This window comes from Choloepus didactylus, chromosome 19, assembly GCF_015220235.1.
Source record: "Choloepus didactylus isolate mChoDid1 chromosome 19, mChoDid1.pri, whole genome shotgun sequence".
Lineage (NCBI taxonomy): Eukaryota > Metazoa > Chordata > Mammalia > Pilosa > Megalonychidae > Choloepus > Choloepus didactylus.
In genome coordinates, this window is record NC_051325.1 from 11,177,095 (window position 1) to 11,197,605 (window position 20,511).

The 20,511-nt window shown below is 44.4% G+C and overlaps 1 pseudogene; it reads left to right on the forward strand.

Annotated features, from left to right (window-relative positions):
- The first annotated feature begins 16,068 nt into the window (after positions 1 to 16,068).
- The window catches only part of LOC119516070, a 52,881-nt pseudogene continuing 48,438 nt past the window's right edge, over positions 16,069 to 20,511 (forward strand).

A 20,511-nucleotide genomic window follows, 5' to 3' on the forward strand; every position in this document is an offset into this window, starting at 1 on the left:
ACCTGGGTTTCTGGTCTGGCTTTGGCAAAGTCTCAACCATTGGTTGAATCCTTTCTCAAGTCCACTGCCTCTTCTTCCTTGTGGGCAGGCCTTGGATTTGGGTTAGGAAGTCATTTTAAATGCACCCAGGGGCTCAAGTTGTTTCCCTCCCCAGAGCCTGTGATTGGTTTAGGGGTAGGCATGCAGCCCAGCTCTGGCCAATGAGGCATGAGATGAGATCTGGAGGGACAACTTCCAGGAAAGGTTTGGACATTATCCCATGGGGATAAAACACTACGAGGGGTGGCAGCCACCTTGTGACAATGAGGTAAAGCTAGTGTGATAGCCAGTACGTGGATGATGGCAGAGCAGAAAGAAGAAAAGACCCTGGGTGCTTGACAATATTGAGAACTGATGAAATAGTCAAGTCTGGGGCTGCTACCGCAGAGTTCCTTTTAATGTGAGACAACCAGCATTCTTTTTGTTTTATCATTTTTAGTTGTGTTTTCTGTTACCTACAGCCAGAAACACTCTAACCCATTATCCTTGGGTAAGTTACTTACCTATTTAAACCTCTGTTTTTTTTTTTTTCCATCTCTAAAAGAAAAACACAGAGTTCATACATCACTGAATGGCATAATATGATAATAAAGATAGCAAACATTTATGTCATGTCTACGATGTACCCGGGTCCTGTTCAAAACAGTGAACTCATTTAACTTGCATGAAAGGTTTGACATAGTATTTTGAACCTTACATCTTCTCAACACTTATCATTATAATCATTATTATTGTTACAGAAACGAGGTTATTATTTCAGATATTGTGTTCTTAGCTTTTCTCATCCTACTCCCACCCACCCCAGTAGGAAGATTACAGGAGCATTTGCAAAAGATTTTTTTGTGCTTACATCAGTTTTGGAAATTCAGATCCTTTCACAATTGAATGATGTAGGGATCAATACATAGAAAAGTCTGCCTTTCCAGTGTTCAGGATATAATGCATATATTTAAAAATAGTCTCATAAAAATTCTTGCAACCCTATTCTATTTGGAAGCTGAAAGAGCTCATTGTAAGAATGATTTTAGATGGATTATAAATTTCTTGTTTTTTTTTTTTTCTTTTTTTCTTCTTTAACACACCATACTCTACCTGTGTTTCACTGCCAGAGTGAATAGCTCAATAGTTTATTTCTTCACTCTCTGTGAAGAACTATGATGGGTCGAAGATTTTCTCTACTCGAAAACTGACTGGTTAGCTTGCCAACAGTTTCATGGATGCTGGCAAAAGACACGAGACTACTGGGTCAGAGACAAATGACTTTATTATTTAGGGTCCAGCAGCTGGTGTGAGTTTCATGTTGGATCAGGGGGTGCCATGGGGTGGGTGCTGGTGGGTGATGCACACACAGTGGGTTTGCATCAGAGCTGAGGAGCGCTGAGCTGAGGAAATCCCAATCTTAATAAGGGGCTGATAGCTAACCTGCTCAATGTCTGCCCTGCCTTTATCCTGGTTCACTAAACAAAGCTGCCCTCTGTCCCAGTGGGAGGCATTATATTCGAATTCTAAAGTTACTGCTTGCTGTACAAACATCCTTGAAGAGATAATCTGGAACAGAGGCTTTCAGTGCCTCTGCTCACAACAGAAATGGTGAGACCCGTGGAGAACTATCTCCCAACAGTCTGCTTATGGCATAAGGGGAAGTGAAAACCCAGGGACTCACTTCTGCCACTCTCTTCTTGCATGCTCCAGTCTTCAGAGTCACTTGCTGTATTTTCATTTAGTCCCAAGGTGCCCCTAGTCCCCACATTTTACCTCTTGATGGACCATTGCTTTCTAAATAAATTATTCTCAGTGGTCCAACTTCAGATTATCAAAGCAATAAATCTTATCAGTCCATCTTGGGTTCAGTTTCCAATCCTGTTTCGATGAGCTGAGGCCAGGGCACAGAGTCAGTCAACACAAACAGACTGTCTTTGCTCACATCCCTGTGGATGGGCAGGAGGAGGGCACAGAAAGGAATCTTCAGTAAAGACTCACTCAACATGTATTCCATAACTGCTATTATCCTTTGGAGCAGTAGTCTCTTAAGAAATCTCATAAATCATTTTTATTTAAAAACTCCCCACATATGACTCAGCTTCAGCAGAAAACAGTTACCATAATGAAGTCATTTAACTACACGTCTGCATTTTATGAATATTCTAAAAGTTGGAGCGTGCCCCCCTGCTGAGTGTATTCAGAGCCATGCTTGACAGCTCCTTTTATTGCTAATGGCTTGCTGGGTTTATGTTCTTTGGAAGATGCTAGAATCATTTGTATTGTAACTGAAATGTGCTGTTTATGTAAACCCAGTCAGAAAAGCAGAAAAGCAATGGCGAAATCAACCCAGCAGCTAGAGGAAAGGCAGCCCAATGAAAAGGGATCAATAGGGAAAAGCAATGCTCATTGGTAGAAAATGGCAAAGTTCTGGAAAACTAGGTCAGTCTCAACAGGACGTCCAGTGGTGTGAAACTGTCCTACAGGGTTTTTCTTTGTCCTGCTTTTCAGAACCTAAATGGAGGTGGGGGGGCGGGGCTAGTGCTCAGAATTGGCAAGTTGTGGAACATCTTCCTGGCTGTCTTTTTCCTCTTCTCATCTCTATCACTGGCCTCTCATTTTCTTCTTGCAGACCCCTCAAAGAATAGGAGGCTCTGATATTGTGCATTTACACTTTAGTATGAACAAATTTTCATCCTGCATTATACTTTGATTTATTTGCATTTTAAGAGCTTGTGTCTAATTTAGAATATGTCCAACACCAGCATTAGCTGGGGAGGTTTGGGGGGTGTGGGAGGGGGGCCCAGTACCTTTGCAGGCCTAATCCCTGCACACCAGTTCACTATTCTCCAGGCTTTGGGACTAGTCCTCCTGAAGCAATCCCATGTCAGAAACTGAGCATGCAGTCACCCTTCCTCCAAACACACCTGAACCGACTCATGTGCAAGACCCCGCTCCCCACCCCTGCCATCCTTGACATGCATCTTTTCTCTTTTTCCTACTGTGTGGCCTCCTGAGCCCTATACCTTGGTTCCTCGGACAGTGGCTTTTTGCTGTGGATGAAAACAAAATCCTGGTTTCTTTGCTTGAGAGCTCGCAATCCACTGTGAGAGGACAGACACGAAGGTAAACAAAGAACTCTTCCAACGTGGTGAGAGGCAGACCACACAAGATTCAGGATTAGTGATTCTGGGAGACTGGAGGAGGGATGTCCTTTCCATGGGGGCTCTGGGACAGACTTCAGACTGGAAGATAAATGGCAGGATTGCAGAGAGTGGAGGGATGGCCGTATGTGTGTGTGCGTTTGCACGTGCATGCATGTAAGAAGTATCCAAGGATCTGTGTGTGTGGGGGGGGGTACCCAAGGATCTCAAGTAGCTCAGGAAGGCTCCCATGCTTGCCCCTGGTTCTTTCACCTCCTTTTTCCTGTGTATTCCAATCCCTAGTGGCACACCGGTTTCATCTCACAAGAAAACAGTTCTATTCAAAGGAAAATCTTTGAATCTTGACCCTGAATAGTTTAGTGTAGTTAGAAAAGTGTGCTCAGCACCACATTTAAAGTAAAAGAAGATGTGTTTAAGGTTCACAAGTGCTGTCTTCTCCCTGCTGACCTTCTAGAAGCTGGATGCAAGGACGTGGGTCAAGGGTAGTGGGTCATCTTCAAAGGCAGCATCTGAAACAGCCCTGGGAGATGATGTTTTCATAGCATTAGAAGCAATTGCACCAGCACGTTCCAACTCTTCTGTTTTAGTAACAAAATTCATGTTGAAAATAAATATTTGCCGAGTGACTGCTCGCACACTCATCTTGCAAAGGGCTAAGACCACAGCGATCACTTTCCTTTAGAAGAATGCTTCTCAAAATAACCTGGGGTGCCTGTAAAATGCAGGCTCCAAGGCTGAACACTGACTTGAGAACCCTGGATCAGGATGGGGAGCTTTGGTCTGGGAATCAGCATTTTTAGCACGCTGTCTAGATGATTCAAATAAATACCAAACTTTGAGAGCCATGCTTTGGAAATCAGGTAATAGGATCTTGTAAAGGAGGCCAGAAATGACCTCCAACCAGTCTACTTGAAGGGTATATGAAGGGCTTATGACAGGGGTCCTCAAACTCTAACATGCCTGGGAGAATTTCTTGCTAAAATTCAGATTCCTGGTCACACTTAGCCCCATGAACCAGAATCTCTGGAGCTAGAATTCTGCATCTGCGTATTTCATAAATGTTCCAGTTAGTTACTTAAACTTAAAGATAAAAGGCACAATTTTGCAGCAAATGAGCTAGCATGGTTTTCACTTTTCTTATCATCAAAATTTGTTTTTAAATCTGAGCTCCATGAATCAAAGCACTTTTACAGCCAATGACAAACAGAGGTGATGTAAGGCACTGAAGGTCAATAGATGTTGAAACAGTGTCCAAGGGCTCCCCCTGTGAGCCTGAGGGACGGGATAATTGAATTCCACGTTGGGGCAGGGCACTGCTGGTTGCTACCATCCTAAAGAGCCCTAGATCAGCAGTTCTCAAAGTGTGGCCCCAAAGGGCAGCATCGGGGTTACCTGGGACCTTGTAAGAGATGCAAATGCTCAGTCCCACCCCACATCCTCTGAATCCTAAACTCTGGGGCCCCAGGTACCCGTGTTGTCTGTCACAAACTCCTCCAGGAGCCTGACTTTAGTAGACAGCTGGGTTCCTTCTCTCTCTGCTGCCGATCGGATGGCACATCAAAACCTCATTTCTCTCCTCCTATGACTGCAATGGGGGGCACCCCTCAATCTCAAGGCCCACATTTGCTGGAGGTTCAACTTTCACCAGCTTTGGAGGATTCAAGCAAAGTTCTTTGTGTTTTATGGCACAAAGATATTTTCTAATGTTGTTTTTGTCACTGTGGTTTGGTGGAAGATAAGATGAATGAGCTTTTCCACTTTGAAAACAGCTTTTCACATTGTAAGAGATTACCACTCGATCAGGCTGCATGTCTGAGGGTTGTGTGTTTTCACATATTCATGTATACTAAGGAAGAAAATAAAGCAAACTACAAAAAAAAAACAAAAAAAACAGCTTTTAATGGAAAGGGACTAGAGTAACTTTACCATGGAGATACCTGGTGCACATCACCTTAAATCAAGTGATGGAAGATGCATCAGTCACACTGGGGCAAACTGGCATTACATAACATGTCACAGAGTGGTCTGAGAGCAAAAATCATTTCCGTGACATTATTGTCTAAAACTCACAGCCTGAATCTATTCATTAGGAAGCATCAGACAAACCCAAATGGAGGGATGGTCTACAAAATAACTCTTCTGCGCTCTTTAAAAATGTCAAGGTAAAGAAACACAAAGAAGGGCTGAAGAGCTGCTTCGGGTTCACGGAGACACAAGAGAACTGAATTCAGTGCATGATCCAGAATTGGATTCAGGGTGAGGAATCCAGCTATCGAGGGAGACCTTGGAAGATTTGACGGAATTTAAATATGAGCTGTGGGTTAGATAATAGCATTGTTCAATGTTAAATTTCCTGATTTTGATTACTGTATTGTGATTATGTGAGATAATATCCTTGCTGTTAAGAAAAACCAACTGCAGTATCTCTGGGGCAAGTGAGCAGATGTCTGTAACTTCCTCACAGATGGTTTAGAATGGAGTCAGAGAGAATGATAAAAGAATAAAATGTAAGCAATTGATGAGTCTTGATAAAAGGGTATATGGGAGTTCTCTGAACAATTCTTACAACTTTTCATGGAAACTTACTAAAAATGAGTGTATAGATACAAAGAGAGAATATTCCAGTTAACAGTCATTTTGAGCAGTGGGATTACGGATGGTATTTTCACTTCTTTTTTTTAAAATCTTTTGCCCCAAATATTCTGTAATGAGCATGAACTAACCCTGTAATTAAAACAGAATACACGAAATAATAAGAACGATTCTTTGTTTTCGCATATAGTCCAACTCACCACATTGAGAACAGGTTGAGAGGCGGAGCAGGCTCCCGCCAATCCCCTTCTCTGAGTTCGTTAACCTCACACACGCCAACATCTTCACCAAAACTAGGAGCATCTGAGAGCCTGATCATTTCCTTTTTTGGTTAAAAATTATCATGTTGCTGTCTTTGTCATTATTCCTTGTCTGTTTCTCAAAAGGACTTGAGATAGCTTGGAGTAAGAAGCATGTGTGAGAACAAACCAAACGGGATCAAAACCACATCCTCAGGTGGGTGGAGGAAGAGAATTTAACTCATTCAATTGTTCATGGAACCATTGGCTCCTTTTGCCCCACTCGTTCTTGGAAGCTCTCATTTTTCCTGACCCTGGTCTACAAGTCTGTATCTATTCCCCACCACACAAATAACTTGTTTCCAGTAAAGTTAGAGTTATGCTATCGCAAAGTGGCTCTTTGTTCTGTCCCACTATTGCTCTACGGTGCCACCCAGGGTGAGGTCACCAGGCTTTGAAGAGGCACGAAATAACCTTCCTCCTGCTCTCCCTGCCTTTTGATCTTTATCTCCAGTGTGTTATGGAAAGAACGATCTTTTTTGTTAATTTGAGCATTGTTAGCATGTTCAGATCTGGACAGTGCTTTGCAGATGCCAACCACCAGAGATAGCGGCTGTTATTTTAAGCATCTTCCTCTTCTGCAAATAGAGTTTACTAAGATAATGCATACCGGCCACAGAGGCCCATGCTACAATGAGTTTGGTTTTTGAATATACAAATGCTACAATATACCGGAGTCTCTTGATTCGCTTGAAGAGCTATGGGCAAAATCGAAACCTTAGATCTCTGTGGGGAGAGAAACATGCTTGGGTTTTCCTTTTAATCAATGGAAATGTCTCCAGAAAACCAAATAGCTGGGCTTGGGCTGTCCATCGTTAGTTTTCACAGTGACGAGGGAGTCCGGACTTCCTCCATGTATATTCCTTTTGCTTGTGTTTTGAGATATGTTTATGACTGCGCCAATTGTTAGACATAATGCAATCCTTAAAAATATCTGTCTGTGGTAACTTTCTAGAATTCCCTGGCCATGTTCAAGAGGAAGGCTCTAAATAGTGGTAGCTGCAAAACATCCTCCATTTAATCAGTTGATCATCAGGCTGAGATCTTATTATTATAAAACCTGGTGAATACATTTCCAGATCCCTGATTCAGGACTTGCTCTGTCTAGCACCCTCCTGTTGGCAAACCACAAAACTGGGAACATCAAAGGACAGGAGTGGAAAGTTGGAGTCATGAATACATTACAATAACATACAAATCTACTCAAACACACAGCTGGTGTGCTTTTCATAATTTGATACTATTCCTATGATGGGATCATCAGAAATTCTCCTGCTGATAAACTCACTGTGCAGCCCGGAGGGAAATCTGAGGTTTCGTATCCGTGCAGAGATGACTTTGGTTTGTTTTCACACTGGGTTAATATAAAGTGTAATGAGCTGTTTTGGTAAGGTGTTGTGGAATAGAAGGACATCAAGCAGAGACAAGGCCATCTGCTTTTTAATTTAAGTTAATTTATTTCATTACAAAAGTAATGGCTGTTTACTAGAAAGGGCCCAGGCAATTGAAGCAAACAAAACAGACAGAACTCCTTTGGGTCCCCCTCCCTTACCAAAGGGAACCACTGTAGATCACTGAATATGCTGTTTGTTTCTTCTAGTGTAACGTCCATGTTGTACATTCCATTTTGGAACCAGCATTTTCACTTCATGTTACAAAAATTTTTATGATTACAAAAATATTAAATAAGACCTCATGTCTAAAATCACGCTTCGCCCACTGCACGTTTGCCCAGTAAATACGTGTTGAATGAATAAATGATTGAGCGTCTTACCAGCTACTGTGGCCTCCTCCTGGGCCTCCTTTCCTTCTCCAGAGGTGGCTTTAATGGGTTACATGGAGAGGCAGAGACACTGCAGCCGTTTTGAGAAGTGGGCTTTGCCTTCTGCCTACTCCAAGGGTGCCCGTGGGGCAGCACGTTCATCCTCACTTGGGAGCCTGTTAGAAATGCAGCATCTCAGGCTTCACCCTGAACATCTGAATCAGAATCTGCATTTCTACAAGACCCCCAGGGGGCTTGTGTAGGCTCATGAAAGGACACAGCTTCGATGCAGGTGTGCCCACAAGTGCTATGGACCAAGCCCTTCTGTGGTCAGTGGGTGGGGAGGAGGTGGCTGGGGTCACTTTGAAAGCCCCTAGGTGAAAAGCACACTGCTTATGGGATAGAGCTAGGCGGTCCTCAAAAGTATATGTAAAAGACTTTTACAAAAGTCCCATTTTGTATATGTTTGAGAAGGATGGATTTGAAAGAGCCTTGTGGTGAGTCCTCTTTTCTGGAGAAGGAGGAAGAAAGTACACTTGTTGAGAGCTGGATCTGTGCCAGGCACTGCACAGGCATAGAACACACACACACACATGTGTGTGTGTACATACACAGATATGCATGTCTATTTATAAGTGTGAATATATCTCTGGGATATTGAATTATGTATCCTGGAAAAAGGAAGGTTCTTAATCTTAATCCAGTTCCCTGTGTGTGTGACCCCATTGTCAAAAAGACCTTTAGAAGATGTTATTGTTGGCAAATAGGTGGCCCAACTGAATCAGGTTGGGCCTTAATCTGTATTACTGGAGGCCTTTATAAGCAGGAAAATTTGGATGCAGTTAGTTAGAGAAGGCTACACAAGAAGAACCGGAAATCCATGGAAACTGGAAGAGCAGATGCCAGGAGAAAGAAAGCTTCCCATGTATTGGGAGATGGAGATGCAGACCAAGGAGCCCCAAGGATTGCAGCCAGCCAGCTCTGGAATGCTACATCCTTTGGGAATAAAACATTGCCTTGCGGATGCTTTGATTTTGGACTTCTTGCCTTCCAAACCATGAACCAATGAATTCCTGTTGGTAAGCCAACCTGTTGTGTTGTATTTGTCATTGCGGCCTGGAAGACTAAGACAGCGTCCCTGCTTCTTCTCACCACCCTGAGCACTTGGCCATCCATGCACTCCCTTGAATAGGTTGACGTTGGGGCAGGTCAATAATTTGCACATAAGGAATGAGGGACAGAACTTGTGGGTGAGTCTGGCTGCAAAAACCACACACACACACACACACACACACACACATGGACACACACACGGCCACTGTTCTGGTTTGCTAATGCTGCCAGAATGCAAAACACCAGAAATGATTGGCTTTTATAAAGGAGGTTTATTTGGTTACACAGTTACAGTCTTAAGGCCATAAAGTGTCTAAGGTAACACATCAACAATCGGGTACCTTCACTGGAGGATGGCCAATGGTGTCCAGAAAATCTCTGTTAGCTGGGAAGGCATGTGGCTGGCGTCTGCTCCAAAGTTCTGGTTTCAAAAGGGCTTTCTTCCAGGATGTTCCTCTCTAGGCTTCAGCTCCTCAAAAATGTCACTCTTAGTTTCTCTTGGGGCATTTGTTTCTCAAGAGCAAAAGTCTGCTTTCAAAGGCCATCTCCAAAATGTCTCTGTAAACTGAAGCTCCTCTCTCAGATCCTGTGTGCTCTTCCAAGTGTCCCTCTTGGCTGTAGCAAGCTCGATCCTTCTGTCTGAGCTTATATAGTGCTCTAGTAAACTAATCAAGGCCACACTGAATGGGTGGGGCAACACCTCCATGGAAAGTATCCAATGAGTCATCACCCACAGTTGGGTGAGGCGCATATCCATGGAAACACTCAAAGAATTACAATCTAATCAACACTGATACGTCTGCCCACACAAGATTGCATGAAAGATAGTGGCGTTTTGGGGGACATAATACACTCAAACTGGCGCAGCCACTGAGTGAGCTCCTGCTAAAGGATCCCAGCAGAGAGGGTGGCTGGAAAGAGTCAGAGACCTGCAGTGTGGCTCCTACTTCCTTACATGTTCTTTGTGCAGCTTCCAGCTTGCTATTTGCCTTCTCTGCCTCAGTTTCCACATTTGTCAAGTGAGATGATAATAGTAATGGCTCCTGAAGTTGCACCGATTACCAAAGGAGATATTACACTCATGGCATATAATACACCTGGGACAGAACACACAATCAGTAGTTGTCATTGTCGATGGCAGTCGTGAAAATGCTGTCCTCGTGGGACACAAAGAACACTGTGACCCACTCGGTCTGAGAAAGAGACGCTGGAGAAGGATACACCGGGGCCAGGCCTGGCATGGTGAGTGCAGCCCATGGTAGAAAACCCATCGTTTCTGCAGGGTTCCCGTAGACCCACCCTGGCAGCAAACACCGGCCAGTGCTCACCCTAAAGGAAGGCTCAGGGTGACCTCCAGGTGGGGGGACAGTTGGTCAAAGACAGGCTATCCCTGAGCATCTGATTATCTGATTCCTAAGGGGACCAGAAGCTCCAGTGCCTAGTGTTTTTTATTGCAAGCCCAAAAGATAGCCATCTTTTTTAAAAAGATGTGATCGAATGTAATGATCTTCTTTCAAAACAGTGGGTGGGAAGTGCCGGGGGCCTTCGAGTCTGCCATCAATGAGTCTCTAGTTGCAGGGCAGTGTCTGGGCTGTGTTTTCCCTTTTGTTGTTCAAAATAAACCACTTGTGCTCACGAGCCACTTGATTAAAAAGAGATGCTGGTGATTTTTCAAGAGCACTTGCGCTACACCAAAGCCGTTTATGCTGGAGTCTGTCTTGCACTTGCCAACCCCACCCCCCACGCTTGGAAGGAACGTGCGTTGCCAGCTGGAGGGGCCAACTGGCCTCCCTGGCATTCAGTTTAGGCCAGCCCTGTGGGTTGATTGTTTTCTCCACAGGGCCTGGCGCCTCTGCTGCTGCTTTTACAGGAGGAAGCAGGTGCAGGGAAAGAGCTGCTTTATCCTGGGCAAGGAGGGGCCATCTGTGTCAGCTTCCACACTAACAGCATGAGCTCAGCTCGCTGCTTGGCTGCCCAGGCCCAGCTCTGTGTTTGGGTGTGAGTGTGGTAGATGGGGTAGAGGGTGCTGCTCACCCTCCAGAGCTCCTGGTGGGGTCAGGCTAAAGCCGGCCTCCCACCAAGACCTTTGCTTGCTCAGCACCTTCCCTTGCCTGGCCATGCCACATCCTGGTTTAGCTTTCTATCCCTTCTCCATTCTCCTTTTATCTGCCTTTCTCATCCTGCAGCACTCCCTTAGCAAATCGCCCCAGCAAAAAACCCTGTTCCAGGCTCTGCTTCTAGGAATACAACCTCAAGTGCTGTCCCAACTGGAGCCAAGAGCAGGGCCTTCCCCAACCTGCCCATCCCCCTTGGGGTCCCCCCGAATTCCCCTCAGAGCCCTGCAATGCCACCCTGCTTCTGAAGATTCTTTAGTCCCTTCCTCTCTGACAGAGCCTGGTTATTTTCCTGGGCCTGACCCCTTCTCAGTTCCAGTGTTTTCTCTGCCTTCTCTATCCCCAGTGTAGCCCCTCTTCCAAAAGGGCACCGGCCAAGGCCCAGACTCCCTTTCCTTCTACCAGGAATCCCAGCTGGACTTCCCTGGGCAGTTCTTTCTCAGATTTTAGCCCTGGGGGTTCCTAACTTTTGGGAATGATGCTGAAAGGATTGCTTTCTCTGCCTGGAGCATATTACAATACACCGCCAGGATTTTGTTTTGCTCACTGTACCAGCCCAGTATCTGGCACATCAGTATCTGCTGTTCTGTGTATATTGTTGATGATTATATGAACGAAAGGAAAAAAAGAAAACAGTGCCTTCCTACAGGTGCGTGAGGGAGCCCAGAGCACAGAGCCTCAGGGTAAATGAGGAACAAATCACCCCCACCCCCCTCAACAGGGCAGCCAGATAAAATACAGGATACCCAGTTAAATCTGAATTTTCAGATAAACAGCAAATAATGTTTTAGGATAAGTTAGCCCCAAATACTGCATGGGGTATCCTCATACCAAAAAATTACTTGTTATTTATCTGAAATTTGAATTTAACTGGGCATCTTAGATTTTTATTTGCTAAATCTGACAACTCGGCCACTGAGATCCTTTCAGGTCAGTTTTGAATTGATGGAGAGCTTGAGAAAATGCTTGCAGAATCGAACTTCACCCTATTTATACTAATGGTTGTAGCAGTGGCAGCTACAGTAATGGTGGTAGAAGTCAATGCATATTTAGGGTTTATTGCATTCTGGAAGACACTCTGTGTGTGTTAATTGACTTATTTAATCAGAAAGGAGGGATGAGAAAACAGAGGTCCTGAGAGGTGAAATGACTTGTCCAAGGTAACAGGGCTTGTAAGTCGTGGGGCAGGCGGACTTCGAACTTGGACAATCCAGAGTCCGGGCATTTAACCACCACAACACTATGATAACTAGCAGACTCTTAGAAAATCACTGGATGGTACAAGATTTCCAGAAAAGTGGAATCATTTCCTGACCAAGGCCTAAGAAAACTTGTTTTTGGAACCAGTGGGCATAGATGGTGTAACTTGACCACTTTAAGCCTTTATTTCTTCTTCAATAAAATGGATATGGTTCTTCAAACATCACTCTCCTCCTGGGGCAGCTGCAAAGCCAAAAGGATAGGGTGTATTTGACATGATCAGCAAGGTTCCATGGAAGGCTCTGGAAGGGGCTTTCAGATTCTGGAAGGGAGTCCATATATGGAAGAAGTTACAGCTGCCCATTTTTGTTTCAGGCTTCTAGCCGAGGGCAGGTCTGCACCATTTTGGGTGCCTACAACTCCAATAGAAATTTCCCCAGCTTCCCGGCTTGAAGAGCCAGAGGTCAAAGTTCAGGGCAGCTGCAGCCACTGGAGTGAAAGGCAATCCTGAAAAGTACTCACGTTCTGGGTATAAACTCTGCCCACCGCTCTGACATTAGGATTAGCAGTCAAGGATTGTAAAGCATCCACTAAAATAACTATCCCCAACAATGTCAGGGAATACATGCTAATAAATGAAAAGACAGGCATCCTCTGAGACACTCAGAAATTCTAGAAAATGGAAATTTGGGAGCTGAACAAATACAATGTCTGAAATAAAGTGCTTCGCATAATGGCAGGCAGGCAATAAACAGGTAGATATTAAAGTGACTTCAAAGGAAAGAAGCTTCAATTTTATCAGAACTGAACTGTATAAGAATGTAGTACTCTTTTAAATGAAAATAAAAATTACTAAGATATCCTTGAATATAAAGGAGATGATCTTCTTTGTGGATTTTTGCATTCTTCCTGGATTATTTGTTGAAGGACATTCTTTTAGCGATTGGATCTTATTAAGCTGCTCTTGAAGCCTTCTGCCTTGCTAAACAGAGATTCCTGCTGGATGTAGTCAAAGTAGGGGGGTGAGGGTGGGGATGGGGTTATGATTTAGCTGAAAGTCCCTGGATTTTTGCGTTAGCATGGTAGAGGAAAAAGTCACTTCTTTACAGGGAGAGATGCTCGTTCCATTCTCAACTGTGCCTCTTACTAGCTCTGTAACTTGACCAGAACGTTTTGTACTTCCATGCCTGCATTTGTATCTGTCTCTATCATCTTTATCTATCTCTATCTCTGTCATCGTCTCTATCTCTATGTCCATCATCTCCAGCTCCATCATCATCTCTATCTCTATTTCTATCTTTATTTATATCTCTATCATAATCTCCAGCTCCATCTCTATCATCTCTATCTCTAATCTATCATCATCTATCTTTATCTTTATCATCTCTAGCATCTTTATCTCTATCTCTATATAAAATCTATATAAATTTATAGATTATAGATTTTATAGTTTTTGATAGATTATAAGTAGGTTATACATTTTATAATATCTGTAATTTAATAGATATTTTAAAAGCTGAGTGTATAGACTTGTTTTAAGGATTCAGTTGAACACATGACAGGTGCAAATCTGGCACATAATATTGCTCCACCAGTGTCTGTAAAATGGAATACAAGAGACTTTCCTGTCCCCCTCTGCTCCGCTGACACACTGAGGAGCTCATGGGATAGATGGGTTTTGGTCGCTATTTGCAAGAACTGCTTTGCTTGGGAAGCAGGACGGCCTGTCATGGGCAGTCTCAGCTTGAGGACCACACATCCGAGGCCTGGGGAGAGGGAGCCAAGAGGAGATTCTGTTGGCATGGGGGCTCCCTGTTTTGAGGGATGGACCCTGTCAGATGTAGGGGGAGGGCGAGCAGCACATCCTGCAGGCCTGGGTGCTAAAGCTTGCCCCTGAATGGGCCGTGGGCCTCCGCCAGCAGCCCAGGAGCCTCTGGCTCAGCACGTCTCCAGACGGCAGCGTCTGCCTGGCAGCTCCGGGTCTGCAGCCTCGGCAGCCGCTGCTGTGCTGAGGGCGCCCCATCAGCCATGGCTGCAGGGACGTGCTGCCCCCATGTGGCTGGTGGGGACAAGGACCTGCAAAGGGACCGCTCCACTTCTGTCTCCCTGCTGTTCTCCAGACACGGGGGTAATCTCAGCAAACTGGGGTTGCTGATGGATGCAAATCAAGCATTCTTTTAAAAATGATATTGACGAGAACTCTAGAAGAATCATAACTGAGGATTGAAAATGAAATATCCAGGGGGTAATATTTATACTTTAGCTCCATCCTACTCATTCTTCCATACTTTAAACTGAATTTTAAAAACAAAACAAAACAAAACAAAAACAGGTCTGGAAAGGCCACTTCTGTGCTCAGAGACCCCAGGATCTCCATGGCTTGGAGAAGCGCTTTATAACTCCTCATCTGGACCTGAAAGACCCTTGCTTGTCAGCCTCATCTCTTATCTCTGGAACCTTTGCTAGGTGTGTCAGCCTCACTGATACATTCCAGGTGCTTCCAAACAATCAAGCCCTTTCCCACCCCAGGGCCTTTGCATGTGCTGCTTCCTCCTCCTGCAGCTTCCTCCTCCTGGGGCATACCTGACCTCACTTCCAGGTGCCATCCCCAAGGCCCACCTTCCACCTGCCAATTCCTGCTGACTTGACGAGCATCTATAAGTCTTTCTTCCTCTGAGAAATTTTTCCTGACTTCCCATGTGAGGCAGCACTCATTTTTTGACCATTTTATCAGAATGGCTCAGCTCTACACAATTACCTATGTAACTGTGTTTACCCCTTGGCTCTGTGACAGCAAAAACCCCATCTACTCATTCACTGCCCTGTCACTGCGTGAGTAGAGAGTGGACAGTAAAATATGTGTTAAATGAGAGGACAAACACTAGCTTTTTCATATTCTATTTAAATCTATTCTAAGTTATTTTCTTAATTTCTCCCTCTTTCTTCAAAATCATTTCTAGTAAGAAGTTAATGATCCTAAATATATTAAATGCAGACAAAAGGAGTGTCGTTCAGCTAAATAATTTTGCAATTTGAACTAAACCTCCATTATATAAGTTTGCCAAATTTAGATTTTGTTTATATGTGGTTTTCTTATTTGGGGCCCACTTGTGCCCCAAGATCTGGAACTCTTGGCTAATTTGATATATACTTATGTAATTGTTGAAATATATTGCATTTCAAGAGCAGCATTGTGAAGTTAAAATAGGACCAACTGGAAATCAGCCATGCTGTGTGGCCTTGGCTGTGCCCCAGCTCTGCTTTGCTCCACCATTAAAGCACAGAGATAGCAGAACTTTTCCTGTGATGCTGAGATGGTATATATAGAAAACAGTGAGTAAACTTATAAGTGCAAGATACAAATGGACAAAATCTGAACTATTTAGCAATTTTCAGGATGTGGTTTATTCCCAGTTCTAGACATTCAAATCTAGTTATTCATAGGGTCTCCTGATACTCGCTGCTCCCTTTATGTCACCCAAATTTTTCTTCCCCAAATGTGATTTTTACTTATTTTCCTTCATCAAAAGTTCCAATTTGTCCATGGAAACCACTTCAGTGTACAGGCTGTGGCCCCTCTCCCCTGTCCACAAGTCAGGGAGCTACCTCCCACGCCTGCTCTCTGATTTCATCTCCTATGAGTTTGTCTCCCCAGAATAAGGTCTGACCTCCTCCTTCTCCTTCTCTGGTCTCCTTGCCTCTCCCAGGGCCAAGGAAGACATCTCCTCATTCCTGTTGGTTGACCAGCTCACCAGATGTTGTTCTTAATCTAGGAGAGCGTGTTTGTTGCTGTCTTCCAGCTACCGATGGCGTTGGTCCTCAAGTTCTCCCATGTCCAGTACATCAGCAGTGGGACCTGGGTTGGAACTTGTTTCGCTGTTTCTGCTGCTGACCCTGATTAAGTGTCCCCAAAGGGAGATGGAGAGAGGTGAATCCCCCACTGCACACCCACCAATGAAACAGCCCAGGCTAACAGCAGAACGTGGGCTATAAGTTCTGCTCTGTCCTCATTTATAGCATCATTATTCCACAGCTAAAGTGAAATACTCTAGGAATAGCTTCAAAGTAGCATGGTGACAAGCGATATATGAAGGTTTTCCATCAAATTTGTTTTTAACTTTAAAAAGTCTTAAACAAAGACTCTACTTATCTAACTTATGTACATGTAGGTGGTGGCTGTGAGAAAAAAATAAGCTTGGGCATTTATCTCAGTTATCCATTGCATGTAATAAACCATGCCAATATTGTGTGGCTTAAAGTAGTAAGGCTTTGTTATTTGTCGTGGCTCTGTGTGTTGACAGGGCTCAGCTGGATGGTTCTTCCAGTCCTCATGGCATGGTTTGGACTCACTCAGCTCTGTTCTCCTGGCTTCCAGGCTGGGCTGAGTTCCAGGAAGGCTTTGCACACAGGATTGGCATCTTGTGCCATGGAGATTCCTTGCAGGGTGGTGGCCTCCTGGTGAGTTTTCTTCCATGGTGACTGACTTTAAGAGCGAAGGTGGAAGTTGAAAGATCCTTTATAGCCTACTCCCAGGACTGGCACAGTGTCACTGCTGCCAATTCTTCTGGTCCAAGCAGTCACCCCTGCCCAGCCCCCCAGATTCAAGGGGACAGGCACAGACTCTACGCCTTGATGACAAAGCAGCATGTAAGGAGGGAGGGGATGTTTACCATCTTTGGAGACCATCTCCTACAGCCTCAGACAGATTTTAATTCCAACAATGGCCCAGCTCATGGGCATCTGCACAGCCAAGGGTCTGGTCTTCAACCTCTGCAAGCTGCCATTTTCTCATCCATCAAACAGGGAAAAAACTAACCACAAAGATTTGCTGAAGGAAGTATAAGGTAATATACTCAGGGTACGTGTAGGAGGCACTCAGCTACATTAGAAAAAAAGGCACTTGGTCCTTAGTAGATTCTTACTTCTTAGTAATAAGTGGGGTCTGTCCAGCCCACATTCCCTTGACCTTCTGCAGAGGTCATTTGCAGATACTGACCAGGGGAGTCAGGACAGGCCAGAAAGTCAAGGCAATCGATGAGGATGGGGCCCTCCTTCCTTACCCTCACTGGAACAACTCTGAGATAGGCCTGCACAACTGCTCAGAGATCATCTGGTTGTACTCCAGTCACTCCCAGCCTGTTCATGACCTCGCCTTAACCAGCTTTTGTCCTTTCCCTGCTCTGCTTCCCCAACACTCTGTGTGCTTCCTGGGGTCACCTCCCACATAAACCACTTGGACCCACATCCTTGACTTAGGGTCTGCTTTTGGGGAAACAAAAACCAAGACATGGATCTTCAAAAATCTCTAAATATATGTGATAAATTTTAATGGAATATGTCACCCCATATTTGTAAAAGACTTATACCACCTACTTCTTGGTTTCAATTTCAAATAGAAACCTGGGAGAGCCCATAGGTAGAATGGCAATGTTCCATTTTCATTTCTTGGGTGAGGCAGTCATATCAGTTCTTTCTTTGTTCTGAACATCCAAACTAATAACAACCAATAGCACCGTCCCCCTGAAGAGTTACAATTTAGCCCTCATCTCAGTCTGGCCTGAGAGTAGGAAGTGGGGGTAAGATTCATTAGTGGGGAGAGTAGTTGCTTGTAGGCTATTATTCTAAGAGCTCGAATCCATAGTTCCTCATGGGGAAGGGATTGCTTTTGTTTAGAAAAAATTTCCTTGATGGGCTGTTGGGGACAGAATGCAAGGGTCAAAGATTAGCCAGGGCCAAAGGATCAGTGATTAGCTTAATTGGCTCTGCATTAGGAAGAGGTATCCAGAGATACAGAGAAGGGCAAAGGGGAAGAGAGAAAGAGAGAGGAGGTGAGAAAAGATCTAAGCAGCATGGCCAGCAGAATGCTGGAGATGGCTGAGGACTTCGAAGGACAGTCATATCCCAATTTTGAATTTTAAGTTGCTTGCATTTCTGGATACCTATCTCCTAAACATTTATTAAAGTCTCCCCTCAACATAAATGTGTGTGTACGTGTGTGTGTATTGATGAAATTAAAGTACATGTTTGAATTCTACCTGAAGATCAAGGACATGGAAGATAGACATGAAGGAAGTGGGGGCTATGAAATAATCCCCCAAAGTAGAAGTTCAAGAGGACACTTATTCGTGGATACTTGCCAGAATCTCAAGGAGGACAGGGATTTCCCACAAATCAGAGAGGAGAAATTGGACTTAACTCTACCTGGATGTCAAGGGCCTTGAGAGGCCAGCTAACCTCTGGACCAGGAGTACATGTGAATTTACGGTAAGACATTTGAGTACAACTTGGTAGAGTAAGTTTAATAGGGCTTATGGGCACACACAGGGTCTTCTCCCAGTAACTAAAGCCCTTCCCACCAACCCTCAGAGCCTAGTACCTTCACCAACCTTCTCAGCTACACCTACATCTTCAGCTATTGTCTTGCTCCCGGCTTCTGTTGACCTTTTCCCTGGATTGGGATGGGTCACGGGAGGGCTTGGGGGAAGAGTTGTTATATATTCATTCCTCGAAATATTTATCTTGCGGTGATAAAGCATTTGGGTGAGACAAAACATTGTTTATGTGACATGACTGTGTAAAGAGGCAGATAGCTGGTGTGGGCAGAGACTTTGCCAGGCCCACTCACAGTTAGACTTAAGAAATTTAGAATTCTTTCCATGAAAGCTTCAGCATTTTCCATTTAAAAAATGAATTTGAGAAGATCCTTCAGAATTCAGGTGTGTTTCTTGGCCAGGCTTCAGTGAGTTCCTGTGAAAGATGAACCAGAAAAAACAAAAGAAAGTTAAGAGATTGAACAACCAGCAGGCCCCCAATGAGCACATTTCATTCTCTAAGCAGAGATATGTAGCATAAAGGCCCATGAGAGCAAAATCTATAGGTAAAAAGCCAGTATCAGGAACGTCAGGAGATGTGTTTTGGTGTTCTTTATTCCTGGAAGCATCTCTGGGAAGACTTCAGCTTTAGCTTGTCCACCAGCATGTGCTTCAGGCCATTCTGTGCATAGCTGTGATAGAACAGTCAGTATCCACAAGATCGCCTAATAGGAGGTGCTGGGAAGCCCATGGCCTTCTATCTCCAGGTCCATCTTCTATTCATAATCTTCAAAACCATTTCAATCTCCATCACCCTGGGAGGTACCTGCAGATGACACTGTGACTCCTGTTAGACATGAGAAGCCTGCAGTCCAGAGTGGGTAAATGCTTGGGTCATTCAGCCGAGTGATGACAAAGTCTGGTCTTGGAAGTTCTCCTGACTCCATCTGCTCAAAGTCACAGCCCCAAACGCCTTCAGGGCTCAGAGAATAACATCTAACAAGTGAAGTGGACTGACCTGGTGGGGTAATAGGGAGTGGAGGGGAGTATGGCCAACTGGGAAACTACTCGCCATCAAAAGGGCAGCTGCCCTTCGGCCTGTCTGATTGTGAGCATCTGGTGTTATGGATCCCGTTTTGCAAGATTTTCCAAGTTTGCCACGATTCATGTTTTACTAGAAATTATCTGGCAATTACTTTAAAAAAAAATCAACCCTGTGCAGGCAAAATAAAACATATTTGAGGTAGTATTTGGCTCATAGGATGTTATTATTTGTTCTCTGTCTGAGAACAAAGGGTCTTTGATCCCATGCATTGATAGAAAGGAGTGGGAGGAGGACCAGGGCAGTGGTCAGGGAAAGGGCCTTTGGTGCTGGCTTGAGTTCTGCATCCTCAGAAACAAGCCTGCCCTCTTCATTCTGCATGTACTTCTGCAAGAGCTGGGCTATGGAGTAGGGCAACAGCTCACGGTCCAGTATTCTTTGAAGGGAAAGTAAAAACTGGTGACGATTGGTACCATTACACTGGGAAGTACCAAGTTCCTTGTTTCCAAACCCATCCCTGCTCTGACCAGAGTCATGCATGTCTCTGGCATTCTCGTCTGCAAAGCCATTTTTGGAGTTTATGGCCAAGTTTCTGTTTTCTTTTCTGAGGATGCAGTTAATATCTAATCTCTGCTTTTCTCAGTCGGTCTGCTTCTTGTCACGTCATTTCTCTAAAGATGGAATGATGATGGGGGGCTGACTCCTCGGCTTTATCAGCTGCTGTCATCCTTCCAGTGGTTTGCTTGCATCTTGCCTGGTGTGTCTTGAGAACATCCCAGAGTTGAAGAGGGGAGCCTCCAGGATTATCCATCCTCTTTCATCGTGTGCAGAGAAAGAAAGTGGTCTGTTTATCTAGACTTGATCATCACTCAGAAATGCTGGGTTCCCCCTTCTTA